This window comes from Mesoplodon mirus (assembly GCF_964341445.2).
Source record: "Mesoplodon mirus genome assembly, chromosome: 3".
Taxonomy (NCBI): domain Eukaryota; kingdom Metazoa; phylum Chordata; class Mammalia; order Artiodactyla; family Ziphiidae; genus Mesoplodon; species Mesoplodon mirus.
In genome coordinates this window covers 84,748,596-84,764,289 of record NC_138978.1, presented here as the reverse complement: position 1 = coordinate 84,764,289, position 15,694 = coordinate 84,748,596, and the positions used below count along the sequence as shown (strand labels likewise).

The following is a 15,694-nucleotide window of genomic DNA, read 5'->3' as shown; positions in this document are numbered from 1 at the left end:
ATGGGCATTTAGAGGTTCCTTGAATGTCCTGGCTATTGTAAATAGTGCTGCAGTGAATACTGCGGTGCATGTATCTTTTGAATTATGGTTTTCTCCAGATATATGTCCAGCAGTGGGATTGCTGGATCATATGGTAGCTCTATTTTCAGTTTTTTAAGGAATCTCCATGCTGTTCTCCATAGTGGCTGTACCAGTTTACATTCCCACCAACAATGTAGGAGGGTTCCTTTTTCTCCATACCCTCTCCAGCATTAACTGTTTATAGACTTTTTTGATGACGGCCATTCCGATGAGTGTGAGGTGATACCTCATAAGATAAATGCTTTAAATGATAAATATTTAAAATACAATGGAGAATTTAGAACAGAGGTTCCCAAGCTTTCTCGTTTCATGATACCCTAATGTCTCAATTTTTTCATTGTGCTTCTAGTCTGAACAATATACCTAACAGTTCTGTTTCATAAGATATTGTAACAAATTAATTAATAACTATTTGAAAAATAATACACATAGTTTGAAAGAAAAAAGCAATCTTACTTCATTCTTAAATAACCATGATCACTTCCTAATGAGATGTGTGTATCTATAGGGCACTGTGTAACTTATCAAACTTTGGGATTAGATTTGAAAGTGCCACCCTTATCTTCTATTCCATATTGATTTTCCCATAGTATTTATCACTATAGCAGTGAAGGAAAAACCAGGAACACCCAGCTTCATCAATATATGACATAATCAGAAGGCATGTATTTAGACCTAATGCTGAAACTCCAACTACCTTGAAGCTAATAGATTAATGGTGATGGTAGGAAGTGAAGTAATACTGTGTTTCCCTCAAAAACTTAAAATATCCTGTTGTACCCTCGTGAAATCATTTTGGCACCCCAGGGTACCTCAGATTTAGGAACTCAATTTGGTAACTGCAGATTTAAACTGATCTTAATAGTGGCAACAGCACTGTTCAACTGTAAATTTCTCCTTCAAGGTTTAATGTAAAAGTCTGCCATAATAAAAAGCTGATTAATGATACCCAAAAGTACTAAAATGTGATAGTACGCTATGCAATTCTGAAGAACACTTTCATATCCTCAAAATATTTAATGACATTGTTTTTAAGGTAAAGCCCTCTCTGACATTCATATTGATAAGATAATTTAAGGATTCCTGGAGAAGAGGGAGGCCTGTGTATCAAAAATATGCCACATTCACATGGGCCATAAAAACCTTTGTAGGTAATGGTAAGAAAATGGTAGACTTGCAAAGTCCAAAGGCAGTTTCTCCACAGAAACACAGGAAAAAAAACAAACAAATAAAACTGGGAAACTACTTATAATCAACTTTAACAAAAATCTGGGAAACAAAGGTTTACTGCAACCAAGCAAATGCTTGATCAAAAAATGCAATGAATACTTGGTAGGAGAGCTTTCTGGCATTTTAATTTATCTTTGCTTCATCCCTCCCCCCCCCCACCCCCAATGGTTTGGTGATAGTCCTGAAGATAGCAGGCTGCATTCCTGGTACAGTTTCCCGGTGCCAGAGGGAGCAGAGAAGATTTCATACTCAAAGAACTGTGGATGCCTGCTTTGACCTCTCTTAAGGGCATCCCTGAAGGACTCACAGAAAGGGTTTACCTTTTTTTCACCTAAGAAATCTCTCAGGACAGAGAAATAGCTAAGTGGAGGGCATTTAAAGGCAAATGAAACAACCACTGAAGCCAGGAGCAAAGGATATCAGTTGTCCATATTGTTTAATAGACATCCTAGAGTCTTGGGGAAAAGCTAGGGAGTAAACTGTTTTAAGGAATAAGAGCTTTGCAATGCTTCCACGTGTTACTGGAAAACTAGAAGGCTAGATGCAAAAGGAGTCATCCTCAGAAGAGATCTGAAAAGGTCCTAAGCTCTCACATCTGGAGGATCTTCAAGCTCTGTGCAAGCAAAGGCAGAGTTTACAAAATGCCTGGGTGAATGTTGAAGGTATGCCTTGGCACACAAACACAGAATTCAGCTGCAAACATGGCAAATTTTCTTTCTGCTTGCAGGCATTTGGAAGTCCTAGCCACAGCAATCAGTGAAGAAAAAGAAATAAAAGGAATACATATTGGAAAAGAAGTAAAACTGTCACTGTTTGCAGATGACATGATACTATACATAGAAAATCCTAAAGATGCCACCAGAAAACTAGAGCTAATCCATGAATTTGGTAAAGTTGCAGGATACAAAATTAAGGCAAGAAATCTCTTGCATTCCTATACGCTAACAATGAAAGATCAGAAAGAGAAATTAAGGAAACAATCCCATTTACCATCACAACAAAAATAATAAAATACCTAGGAATAAACCTACCTAAGGAGGCAAAAGACCTGTACTCGGAAAAATATAAAACACTGATGAAAGAAATTAAAGATGATACAAATAGATGGAGAGATATACCATGTTTTTGGATTGGAAGAATCAATATTGTGAAAGTTATTACACTACCCAGAGCAATCTACAGATTCAATGCAATCCCTATCAAATTACCAAGGGCATTTTCCCCAGAACTAGAACAAACAATTTTACAATTTGTATGGAAACATAAAAGACCCCGAATAGCCAAAGCAATCTTGAGAAAGAAAAACAGAGCTGGAGGAATCAGGCTCCCTGACTTCAGCCTATAGTACAAGTATAGTAATCAAGACAGTATGGTACTGGCACAAAAACAGAAATATAGATCAACAGTACAAGATAGAAAATCCAGAGAGAAACCCACACACCTATGGTCACCTGGTCTATGACACAGGAGGCAAGAATATACAATGGAGAAAAGACCATCTCTTCAATAAGTGGTGTTGGGGAAACTGGACAGCTACATGTAAAAGAATGAAATTAGAACACTACCTAACACCATACACAAAAATAAACTCAAAATGGATTAAAGACCTAAATGTAAGGCTGGAGACTATAAAACTCTTAGAGGAAAACATAGGAAAAACACTCTTTGAAGTGTTTCGAAGTGTTTGAAACACTCAAATCACAGCAAGATCTTTTTTGACCCACCTCCTAGAGTAATGGAAATAAAAATAAACAAATGGGACCTAATTAAACTTAAAAGCTTTTGCACAGCAAAGGAAACCATAAACAAGATGAAAAGACAACCCTCAGAATGGGAGAAAATATTTTCAAATGAAGCAACTGACAAAGGATTAATCTCCAAAATATACAAACAGCCCATGCAGCTCAATATCAAGAAAAACAAGCAACACAATCAAAAAATGGGCAGAAGACCTAAATAGACATTTCTCCAAAGAAAACATACAGATGGCCAAGAGGCACATGAATAGATAGATGCTCAACATCACTAATTATTAGAGAAATGCAAGTCAAAACTACAATAAGGTATCAACTCACATCGGTCAGAATGGCCATCATCAAAAAATCTACAAACAATAAAGGCTGGAGAGGGTGCAGAGAAAAGGGAACCCTCTTGCATTATTGGCAGGAATGTAAATTGATACAGCCACTATGCAGAACAGCATGGAGGTTCCTTAAAAAACTAAAAATAGAACTACCATATGACCCAGCAATCCCACTACTGAGCATATACCCTGAGAAAACCACAATTCAGGAAGACACATGTACCCCAATGTTCACTGCAGCACTATTTACAATAGCCAGGACACAGAAACAACCTAAATGCCCATCGACAGATGAATGGATAAAGATGTAGTACATATATACAATGGGATATTACTCAGCCATAAAAAGGAACAAAATTGGGTCATTTGTAGAGATGCGGATGGACCCAGAGTCTGTCATACAGAGTGAAGTAAGTCAGAAAGAGAAAAACAAATATCGTATATTAATGCATATATGTGGAACATAGAAAAATGGTACAGATGAATCTATTTGCAAGGCAGAAACAGAGATGCAGACATTGAGAATGGATGTGTGGACACAGAGTGGGAAGGGGAAGGTGGGATGAATTGGGAGATGAGGTTTGACATAAATACGCTACCATGTGTAGAACAGATAGCTAGTGGGGGCCTGCAGTATAGCACAGGAAGCTCAGTTCGGTGCCCTGTGATGACCTAGATGGGTGGGATGGGGGGCAGGGGGGAAGGGAGGTCCAAGAGGGAGCGGATATATGTATACATATAGCTGATTCACTTTGTTTTACAGCAGAAACTAACACAACATTGTAAAGCAATTATACTTCAATTAAAGAAAAAAAAAAAGTCTGTCAAAACGCTAGTTGACCACTAACTTAGTGGAGACCTCAGTGACCACACATGACAAAAAATACAGTCTTTAGCAAATAAAGTCACTAAACAACTACACCCTGTTTCAAACAGCAATAAGAAATTATAGAAAAGAGGAGTATCTTCCAGTTACACATTATAATATTCACCGTATCCAGCTTTCAATAAAAAATTATGAGGCAAGCACAGAAGTAAGAGAGTATGGCCAATTCACAAGAAAAGCAGAAATTCACAGAAACCATCCCTCAGGAAGACATTGGATTTACTAGATAAAGACTCTATACCCACTGTCTTACATATGGTCAAAGCTTATATGTGGTCAAAGACCTAAAAGAAACCAAAAGGAAAAAGAGAGAATGGTACTTCAACAAATAGGGAATATTAATAAAGATACAGAATTTATAAATAAGAACCAAATAGAAATCCTAGAGCTCAAAAGTACACTAACTGGAATTTACTAGAGATGTTCAACAGCAGATTTGAGCATCCAGAAGAATAAGAAAACTTAAAGATAGTTGAACTTAAGTATCCAGACTTAGGAACAGAAAGAAAAAAAATGAAGAAAATTCTATGATACTTCAATAATTGGGGAGTGAGGGACATTACATGAAGGGAAACATTGATAGGAACTACAGCTGACTTCTCATAATATTGGGTTGGCCAAAAAGTGCCTTCGGTTTTTAAATAAAAATAAAAGACACATTTCACACTTTCACCAAGAACTTTATTGAACAACATATTCACCCTTTTGTTCCACTACCTTCTGCCATTTTTCAGGCAACTTCATAATTCCATCTTTCCAAAATGTTTTATCTTTTAGAGCAAAGAACTGTTCCAGGTACCTTTTACAGTCTTCCAGGGAATCGACATTTTTTCCATTAAGAGAATTTTGTGAAGACCTAAATAAATGGAAATATGAAGGTGCAACGTCTGGTGAATATAGCAGATGAATCAGAACTTCCCAGCCAAGCTGTAACAGTTTCTGCCTGGTCATCAAAGAAACATGCGGTCTTGCGTTATCCTGATGGAAGATTATGGTGTTTTCTGTTGACTAATTCTGGATGCTTTTCATCAAGTGCTGCTTTCAGTTGGTCTAACTGGAGCAGTACTGGCTGGAATTAATCATTTGGTTTTCTGGAAGGAGCTCATAATAGAGGACTCCCTTCTAATCCTACCATATATACATCACCTTCTTTGGATGAAGACCAGCCTTTGGTGTGGTTGGTAGTGGTTCACTTTGCTTGCCCCATGATCTCTTCTGTTCCACATCATTGTACATATCCACTTTTCATCGCCCATCACAATTTGTTTTAAACACGGAACACTTTCATTACGTTTAAGTAGAGAATCGCAGGCAGAAATACGGTCAAGAAGGTATTTTTCGTTTAACTTATGTGGAACCCAAACATCAAAGCGATTCACGTAATCAAGCTGGTGCAAATGATTGTCAACACTTGATTTGGTTATTTTGAGTATGTTGGGTATCTCCCGTGTGGTATAATGTTATTATAGCGATCGATTTGATCGCTATCAACTTCAACTGGTCTACCTGACCACGGAGCATCATACAGTGAGAAATCTCCAGCATGAAACTTTGCAGACCACTTTTGACATGTTTCATCAGTCACAGCACCTTCTCCATATACTGCACTGGCATTTCAGTTGTGCTTTAACCTTTCTTGAAATAATAAAGGATAATATGGCAAAAATGTTGCTTTTTTCTTCCATCTTCAATATTAAAATGACTACACAAAAATTCACCAATTTTGATGTCTTTTTTAAAATGCACGCTGATATAACAGCTGCACATACAATCTAACAAAATTGTTTCAAATGAAGTTAAAGACAACTAAGTGCTACTAGAGCCATCTTATGGAAAAAAACAAACAAAATTTTTGGCCAACCCAATAGAAAGAGGAAAGCTAGAAGACAATGAAATCACATTTTTAAAGAGCTGAAAGGGAAAAAAACACCTATAGAGGTTTTCTACTGACAATATTCTTTAAAAATGAAGATGAAATAAACAAGAAAAAAGTGGAAAAATTAGACTCTACCACATCTTCACTACAATAAATGCTAAAAGAAATGGCTATGGGCTAAAGGAAAATTCTAACAGGAAATCTCAAGTACAACAAGAATAAGTGAAGAACAACAGTAAGGATAAATGAGCCATTAGATATAAAGAACAATGTTTTGTTTTGTTTTTTGAAAAAATACTTTGTAACAAAGTAAATTACAGTTGACCCTTGAACAATGTGGGAGTTAGGGGCACTGACCCTTCTTGCAGTCGAAAATCCACATGTAACTTAACAGTAGGTTCTCCATATCTGTAATCCCACACTCACAGATTCAATTAGCCATGGATCATGTATATCCTTAAAGTTCTTAGCTCTTTAAAGTAAAAACAACACTAGAAGATGTACAGTGGAACCTTGAACAACATGGGTTTGAACTGCGCAGGTCCACTTATACGTGAATTTTTTTTCACTACATACATAACTACAGTACTGTATGATCCACAGCTGGTTGAGTCCACAGACATGGAGGGCTGACTGTGAAGTTATATACAGATTTGTGACTTCACAGAAGGTTGGTGCTCCTAACCCCAGTGTTGTTCAAGGGTCAGCTGCAGATTAAAGCACAGGTAGAAGTAAAATATATTACAATGAGGATAAACAGGGTGAAGTGGAAGAATTTGCAAATATGTCTCCATAAAAATTTTAAACTGATTTGGAAGAGAGTACATTGTGATCACAGACTGTAATAAGTTCAATATGCATACTTGAATCTCTAAAGTAAGCAATAAACACACCACACACACACACAGGCATAATTAAAACACTGTTATGGGACATGAAAAGGAATAATGGAACTATTTGCTTCAAAAACAACTACAAAGAGCAGGAAATGATGAACAGAGAAAAAAAGAGTAAATGCAATTCAAACATCAAGATTGTAGAGTTAAATGCATATCAAAAATAATATTAAAAGGATAGTTTATAAAGGGTACATGGAAACTTTTGACGGTTGATATGAGAGAAGTTATCAAATTGTACATATCAGATACGTGCAGTTTATGTATACAAATAAAGCTGTTAAAAAATATAAGACTAACAACTTCAGTTAGATTTCCAGGTTAGATAAAAAGAGACATCTATATGATGTACATAAAATATATCACTTTAAGTAAAAAAGAACAAACAGGTTGAAAATAAAAGGATGAAAAACTTCATTAGGTTACCTTAGGCATAAAAAGGATAGTATGGCTCTACTAATATCAGACAAAGTAAACTATAAGTCTATTTTCAGAGATAAAAGGAAATATTTATAATGATAAAAGAGTAAGTTGATCAGTAAGACATAAAATTAAATGTGTATGCTACTAAGTAAAAACAAGACAAAGCAAAGCAAACAGGAGGTACAACTCAACAGACTTAAAAATGATTTGCAATCGACCTAACCAATTTGACACCTGGCTTAATATGTTAAGAGACTTTATGAGAACTTCTCTTTGAGCTCTGCTAAAGCCAGGTTTTGGGAGAGATCTTGGTGTTCATGTTTATGGACAGGGTCATGGGAGGTTGCTGGTGGGAGGACTCCCTGAGCTCTGCTGCTTGTCTCTGCTTCATAATATCTGATATTCATGAAAGCTGATGCTTGTTTCTGTGTTTACATCTGTGTCTCTGAGCCCCCCCAAAATGTCTGTACATCAATAAACATTTGTTCTATACAAACAAACAAAGAAAAAAGCCAGAGACTAGGCAATTTCTGGGATACCATAAAGACTACAAAAATACACATTATGGGGATCTCAGAAGGACAGAAGAGAGAAAATGGCAGAAAGAATATGTGAAGAAATGATGGCAGAAAACTTCCCAAATTTGATTAATGACATGAATCTGCACATCAAGAAGCTCAAAGAATCCAAGTAAAAAGCTCAAAAGAAATTACCATTCTGAGATGCATTATAATCAAATTGTGAAAACCAAAGACAAAAGGGAATATTGAAAGCAGCAAGAGAGAAGCAACTCATCACTTAGAAAGAATCCTTAATAAGTTTAAAAGTTGATTCATCACATAGCATAAAGGAGATTTTTAGAATGCTGAAAGAAAAAAGCTTGTCAACGAAGAATTCTATATATGCAAAACTAACCTTCAAAAATGAAGAAAATAAGCGATTCCCAAATAAGCAAAAGTTAAGGGAGCTTATCACTAGTAGACCTTCTTAGAAGAAATGCTAAAACAAGTCTTCCAGATTGAAATGACAGGACGTTAGACAGTAACTTGAAATCACAGAAAAAATAACACCAGTAAAACTAACTATATAGGTAAATTAAAAAGCCAGTATTACTATATTTTCAATTTGTAACTTTGCTTCCTGTATGACTTAAAAAACAAATGCATACGACAATGATTATAATCTAATATATAATAATATAATATAAAGGGCATACAATGTATAAAGACATAATCTATGTCAACAAAAATATAACGATGGGGAGGCACAGCTGTATAGGAGCAGAGCTTTTGTAGGCCACTGTGATAAATTTAGGTTGTTAACTGTAACCATTAGAGTAACCATTACAAAAGTAATTTAAAAATATACAGAAAAGGGAGGAGGAGTCAAGATGGCGTTGTGGGGCTTCCCTGGTAGCGCAGTGGTTGAGAGTCCGCCTGCCGATGCAGGGCACACGGGTTCGTGCCCCGGTCCGGGAAGATCCCACATGCCGCGGAGCAGCTGGGCCTGTGAGCCATGGCCGCTGAGCCTGCGCGTCCGGAGCCTGTGCTCCGCAATGGGAGAGGCCACAACAGTGAGAAGCCCGCGTACCACAAAAAAAAAAAAAAAAAAAAAAAAAAAAAGATGGCGTTGTGGGAAGACACAGAGTTAGCATCTTCCCACAGCTAGGGTGCCTGCCAGTCGCTGGTAGGGGACTTTGACCCCCAAGGACATGGAAGGAACCCCAGATTGAACCGGTAGGACGTAGGGGGACCAAGGGGAGAGAAGAAGTGGAGGCCAGACAAGATCGGCCCCCCTGAGGCCGGGGAGATCAGGAGAGGCAGGCCGGTTCCCCCACCCCCAAAGCCCCTTACAGGCAACGTGGGTCCTGGGAGCATAGGAAGGAAGCAGGGGAGATTAGGAGAGGCAGGAAGGAGGGGCACCCTGGGAGGAGTGGGTGAGGGGAGGAGGGCGATTGCCCTGCCCACTGGGGCCCAGGGAGCCTGCTGAGCTTCCAGGCCAATCCCCTGCCCTCAAAGACCCCTCCAGGTTGCCTGGGTCCTTGAGGGCACAGGAAGGAGGCCGAGAGGAGAAAAGGAAAGGAAGGCAGGAGGTGCCCTTTGGGAGGAGCGGCAGAGGAGCGAGAGCAATTGGCCCGCCCACTCAGGTTCAGGGAGCCTGCTGAACTCCCAGGCCGATCACCCGCCCTCCAGGGCCCCTCTAGGCTGTGTGGGTCTTTGGGGGCACAGGAGGGAGGATGCGGGGATCAGGAGAGGCAAGTGGGAGGGGCCCTCCCAGACCCCAGACCGGAGGAGCAGGAAAGGAAAGGAGGGAATTTGTCCTGCCTACTCGAGCCCAGGAAGCCTGCTGGGATCCCAGGTGAGGTCCCCTGACCTCTGAGGCCAGGGGTGGGGAACACACCTGGGCCCCTTCTGTTCCTTGAGCTTAAGCCCCACCCCCCACAGCCCCCAGGGCCTTTTCTAGCCCTTTGGGTCCTGAGCATTGGCCCCACCCACTGCCCAAAACTCACCCTTGCCTAGGCCCCACTCTCCACAGCCAAGGCCTCCCACGCAACCCCCCCCATTTTTTCACTCTTTTCCCTCCTCCTCTTTTTTATTATTGTGGTACTGATGTACCTTCTGGGTGTTGATTCATCTATATTTTTATTTTTACATTCTTTCTAATAACATATCTGTTAGTTTCATAGTCTAATTTTATTTTTTACTTTGTTACTTTTTTTTTTTTTTGCCATCCCACACGGCTTACAGGATCTTGATTTGCGAGCCCAGGGTCGAGTGGAAGCTCCTGCGGTGGGAGTTATGAGTCCAAACCACTGGACTAGCAGAGAACCTCAGACACCAGGGAATATTCATCAGAGTGAGGTCTCACAGAGATCCTAATCTCAGCACCAAGACCCAGCTCTACCCAATAGCCTACAAACTCCAGGGTTGGAAGCCTCAGGCCAAATAACCAGTAAGACAGGAACACAATCCCACTAATTAAAAAAAAAAAAAAAAAAAAATGAGATGGCAAAAAAATATGTCACAAATGAAGGAGCAAGGTAAAAACCTACAAGACCAAATAAATGAAGAGGAAATAAGCAATCTAACTGAAAAAGAATTCAGAGTAATGATAGTAAAGATGATCCAGAATCTGAGAAATAGAATGGAAGCAAGGATTGAGAAACTACGAGAAATGTTAACAAAGATCTAGAAGAACTAAATAACAAACACACAGAGATGAATAACACAATAACTGAAATGAAAAATACAATAGAAGGAATCAGTAACAGAATAACTGAGGCAGAAGAACGAATAAGTGAGCTGGAAGACAGAATGGTGGAAATACCTGCCGAGGAGCAGAATAAAGAAAAAACAAATGAAAAGACTTGAGGACAGTCTCAGAGACCTCTGGGACAATATTAAATGCACCAGCATTCGAATTATAGGGGTCCCAGAAGAAGAAGAGAAAAAGAAAGGGTCTGAGAAAATATTTAAAGAGATTATAGTGGAAAACTTCCCTAACATGGGAAAGGATATAGTCACTCAAGTCCAGGAAGAACAGAGAGTCCCATACAAGATAAACCCTAGGAAAAACATACCAAGACACATATTAATCTAACTAACAAAAAATAAATTCAAACAAAAAATATTAAAAGCAGCAAGGGAAGAAAAACAAATAACATATACAAGGAATCCCCAAAAGGTTATCAGCTGATTTTTCAGTGGAAACTCTGCAGGCCAGAAGGGACAGGCATGATATACTTAAAAGTGATGAAAGAGAAAAACCTACAACCAAGATTACTCTACCCAGCAAGGATCTCATTCAGATTCGATGGAGAAGTCAAAAGCTTTTGAGAGAAACAAAAGCTAAGAGAATTCAGCACCAGCAAACCAGCTTTACAACAAATGCTAAAGAAACTTCTCTAGGTGGGAAACACAAGAGAAGAAAAACACCCACAAAAACAAACCCAAAACAACTAAGAAAATGGTAATAGGAACACACATATCGATAATCATCTTGAATGTAAATGCCCCAACCAAAAGACACAGACTGGGTGAATGGATACAAAAACAAGACCCATATATATGTTGTCTACAAGACACCCACTTCAGACCTAGGGACTCATACAGACTAAAAGTGAAGGGATGGAAAAAGATATTCCATACAAATGGAAATCAAAACAAGCTGGAGTAGCAATACTCATATCAGATAAAATAGACTTTAAGATAAAGACTGTTACAAGAGAAAAAGAGGGACACTACATAATGATCAAAGGATAAATCCAAGAAGAAGATATAACAATTATAAATGTTTATGCACCCAACATAGGAGCACCTCAATACATAAGGCAAATGCTAACAACCATGAAAGGAGAAATTGACAGTAACACAATAATAGTAGGGTGCTTTAACACCCCACTTACACCAATGGACAGATCATCCAAACAGAAAATAAATAAAGGAAACACAAGCTTTAAATGACACAATAGGCCAGGTGGATCTAACTGATATTTATAGAACATTCCACCCAAAAGTGGCAGAATACACTTTCTTCTCCAGTGAACATGGAACATTTTCCAGGACAGATCACATCTTGGGTCACAAATCAAGCCTTGGAAAATTTAAGAAAATTGAAATCATATCAAGCATCTTTTCTGACCACAGCACTATGAGATTGGAAATCAATTACAGGATAAAAAACACAAATATATGGAGGCTAAACAGTGCGCTATTAAATAACCAAGAGATCACTGAAGAAATCAAAGAATAAATTTAAAAATGCATAGAAACAAATGACAACAAAAACACGATGACCCAAAACTTATGGGATGCAGCAAAAGCAGTTCTAAGAGGGAAGTTTAGAGCAATTCAATCTCACCTCAGTAAACAAGAAAAATCTCAAACAATCTAACCCTACACTTAAAACAACTAGAGAAAGACGAACAAAGAAAACCCAAAGTCAGTAGAAGGAAAGAAATCATAAAGATCAGAGCAGAAATGAATGAAATAGAAACGAATAAAACAATAGCAAAAATCAATAAAACTAAAAGCTGGTTCTTTGAGAAGATAAACAAAATTGATAAACCCTTAGCCAGACTCATCAAGAAAAAGAGAGAGGACACAAATCAATAAAATTAGAAATGAAAAAGGAGAAATCACAACTGATACCACAGAAATACAAAGGATTATAAGAGACTACAACAAACAACTATATGCCAATAAAATGGACAACCACGAAGAAATGGACAAATTCTTAGAAAGGTAAAATTTTCCATGACTGAACCAGGAAGAATTAGAAAATATAAACAGACCTATCACAAGTAATGAAATTGAAACCATAATTAAAAATCTTCCAGCAAACAAAAGTCCAGAACAAGATGGCTTCACAGGTGAATTCTATCAAACATTTAGAGAAGAGCTAACACTGATCCTTCTCAAACTCTTCCAAAATATTGCAGAGGAAGGAACACTCCCAAATTCATTCTACAAGGCCACCATCACCCTGATACCAAAGCCAGAAAAAGACATCACAAAAAAATACAATTATAGACCAATATCACTGATGATCATAATACTAGCAAACAGAAATCCTTAACACTAAGACAACTTGACTATGCTGATTCTTTTTTTTTTTAATAAAAATGTTATCAATTGGAATTCCCATCACATACTCCTATCCAGTGGAAAGAAAATTCCAGACCTGCAGAAGCCTGGATGGGAGTAATTTGATGATAAGTACTCTTGATAAAAAGTTAAGTACAGGTTTCTATACTTCCCAACTCTTTTATTTGCAAATGAAAGTAACAATGTTGACCACACATATTTTTTACTGCTCAATAAAAATGTGAATACTGCCACGTAAAAAAAAAAAAAAAAAAACAGAATCCAACAGCACATTAAAAGCATCATACACCATGATCAAGTGGGATTTATCCCAGGGATGCAAGGATTCTTCAATATATGTAAATCAATCAATGTTATACACCGCATTAACAAATTAAGGAATAAAAACCATATGATCATCTCAATAGATGCACAAAAAGCTTTTGACAAAATTCAACACCCATTTATGATAAAAACTCTCCAGAAAATGGGCATTGGGGGAACGTACCTCAACAAAATAAAGGTCATATATGACAAACCCACAGCAAGCATCATACTCAATGGTGAAAAACTGAAAGCATTTCCACTAGGATAAGGAACAAGACAAGGATGTCCACTCTCACCACTCTTATTCAGCATAGTTTTGGAAGTCCTAGCCACAGCAATCAGAGAAGAAAAAGAAATAAAAGGAACACAAATTGGAAGAGAAGAAGTAAAACTGTCACCATTTGCCAATGACATGATACTATACATAGAAGATCCTAAAGATGCCACCAGAAAACTACTAGAACTAATCAATGAATTTGGTAAGGTTGCAGGGTACAAAATTAATGCACAGAAATCTCTGGCATTCCTATACACCAACAATGAAAAATCAGAAAGAGAAATTAAGGAAACACTCCCATTTAACACTGCAACAAAAAGAATAAAATACCTAGGAATAAACCTGCCTAAGGAGGAGAAAGACTTGTACTCAGAAAACTATAAAACACTGATGAAAGAAATCAAAGATGACATAAACAGATGGAGAAATATATCATGTTCTTGGACTGGAAAAATCAGTACTGTGAAAATGACTATACTGCCCAAAGCAATCTACAGATTCGATACAATCCTTATCAAACTACCAATGGCATTCTTCAGAGCATTCGAACAAAAAATCTTACAATTCGTATGGAAACACAAAGGACCCTGAATAGCCAAAGCGATCTTGAGAAAGAAAAACGGAGCTGGAGGAATCAGGATCCCTGACTTCAAACTATACCACAAAGCTATAGTAACCAAGGCACTATGGTACTGGCACAAAAACAGAAATATAGATCAATGGTAGAATAGAATAGAATGCCCAGAGATAAACCCACATACATATGGGCACCTAATTTATGACAAAGGAGGCAAGAACATACAATGGAGAAAAGACAGCCTCTTCAATAAGTGGTGCTGGGAAAAGTGGACAGCTACATGTAAAAGAATGAAATTAGAACACTCCCTAACACCATATGCAAAAATAAACTCAAAATGGATTAAAGACTTAAATGTAAGACCAGACACTATAAAACTTTTAGAGGAAAACATGGGAAAAACACTCTTTGACATAAACCACAGCAAGATCTTTTTTGACCCACCTCCTAGAGAAACAAATAAAAACAAAAATAAACAAATGGGACTTAAAAGCTTTTACAAAGCAAAGGAAACCATAACTAAGACAAAAAGACTACCTTCAGAATGGGAGAAAATATTTGCAAATGAAACAACAGACAAAGGATTAATCTCCAAAATATACAAACAGCTAATGGAACTCAATATCAAAAAAACAAACAATTCAAATTAAAAATGGGCAGAAGAGCTAAACAGACATTTCACCAAGGAAGACATAAAGATGGCCAAGAGGCACATGAAAAGATGCTCAACATCACTAATTATTAGAGAAATGCAAATCAAAACTACAATGAGGTGTCACCAACCACCAGTCAGAATGGCCATTATCAAAAAAGCTAGAAGCAATAAATGCTGGAAAGGGTGTGGTGAAAAGAGAACCCTTCTGCACTGTTGGTAGGAATGTAAATTGATACAGCCACTATGGAGAACAGTATGGATGTTCCTTAAGAAACTGAAAATACAACTACCATATGACCCAGCAATCCCACTACTGGACATATACCCTGAGAAAACCATAATTCAAAAAGAGACATGCACCACAATGTTCACTGCAGCACTATTTACAATAGCCAGGACATGGAACCAACCTAAATGTCTATCAATAGATGCATGGATAAAGAAGATGGGGCACATATATACAATGGAATATTACTCAGCCATTAAAAAGAAACAAAATTGAGTTATATGTAGTGAGGTGGATGGACCTAGAGTTTGTCATACAGAGTGAAATAAGTCAGAAAGAGAAAAACAAATAACGTACGCTAACGCATATCTATGGAATCTAAAAAAAACAAAAAGTACTGATGAATCTAGTTTCAGAGCAAGAATAAAGAGGTAGACAAAGAGAATGGACTTGATGACATAGGGTGGGAGGGCAAAGCTGGGATGAAGTGAGTAGCATCAACGTATATACACTACCGGATGTAAGATAGTTGGCTGGTGGGAAGCAGTAGACAGGTGGAATAGGGAGGATGG

At 37.8% G+C, this 15,694-nt stretch overlaps 1 protein-coding gene across 5 annotated transcripts in view; it reads right to left on the bottom strand.

Annotated features, from left to right (window-relative positions):
- Nucleotides 1-15,694, bottom strand: part of PKN2 (protein kinase N2) — a 161,179-nt gene that overhangs the window by 80,659 nt on the left and 64,826 nt on the right. The gene's annotated exons all lie outside the window — the stretch shown is intronic.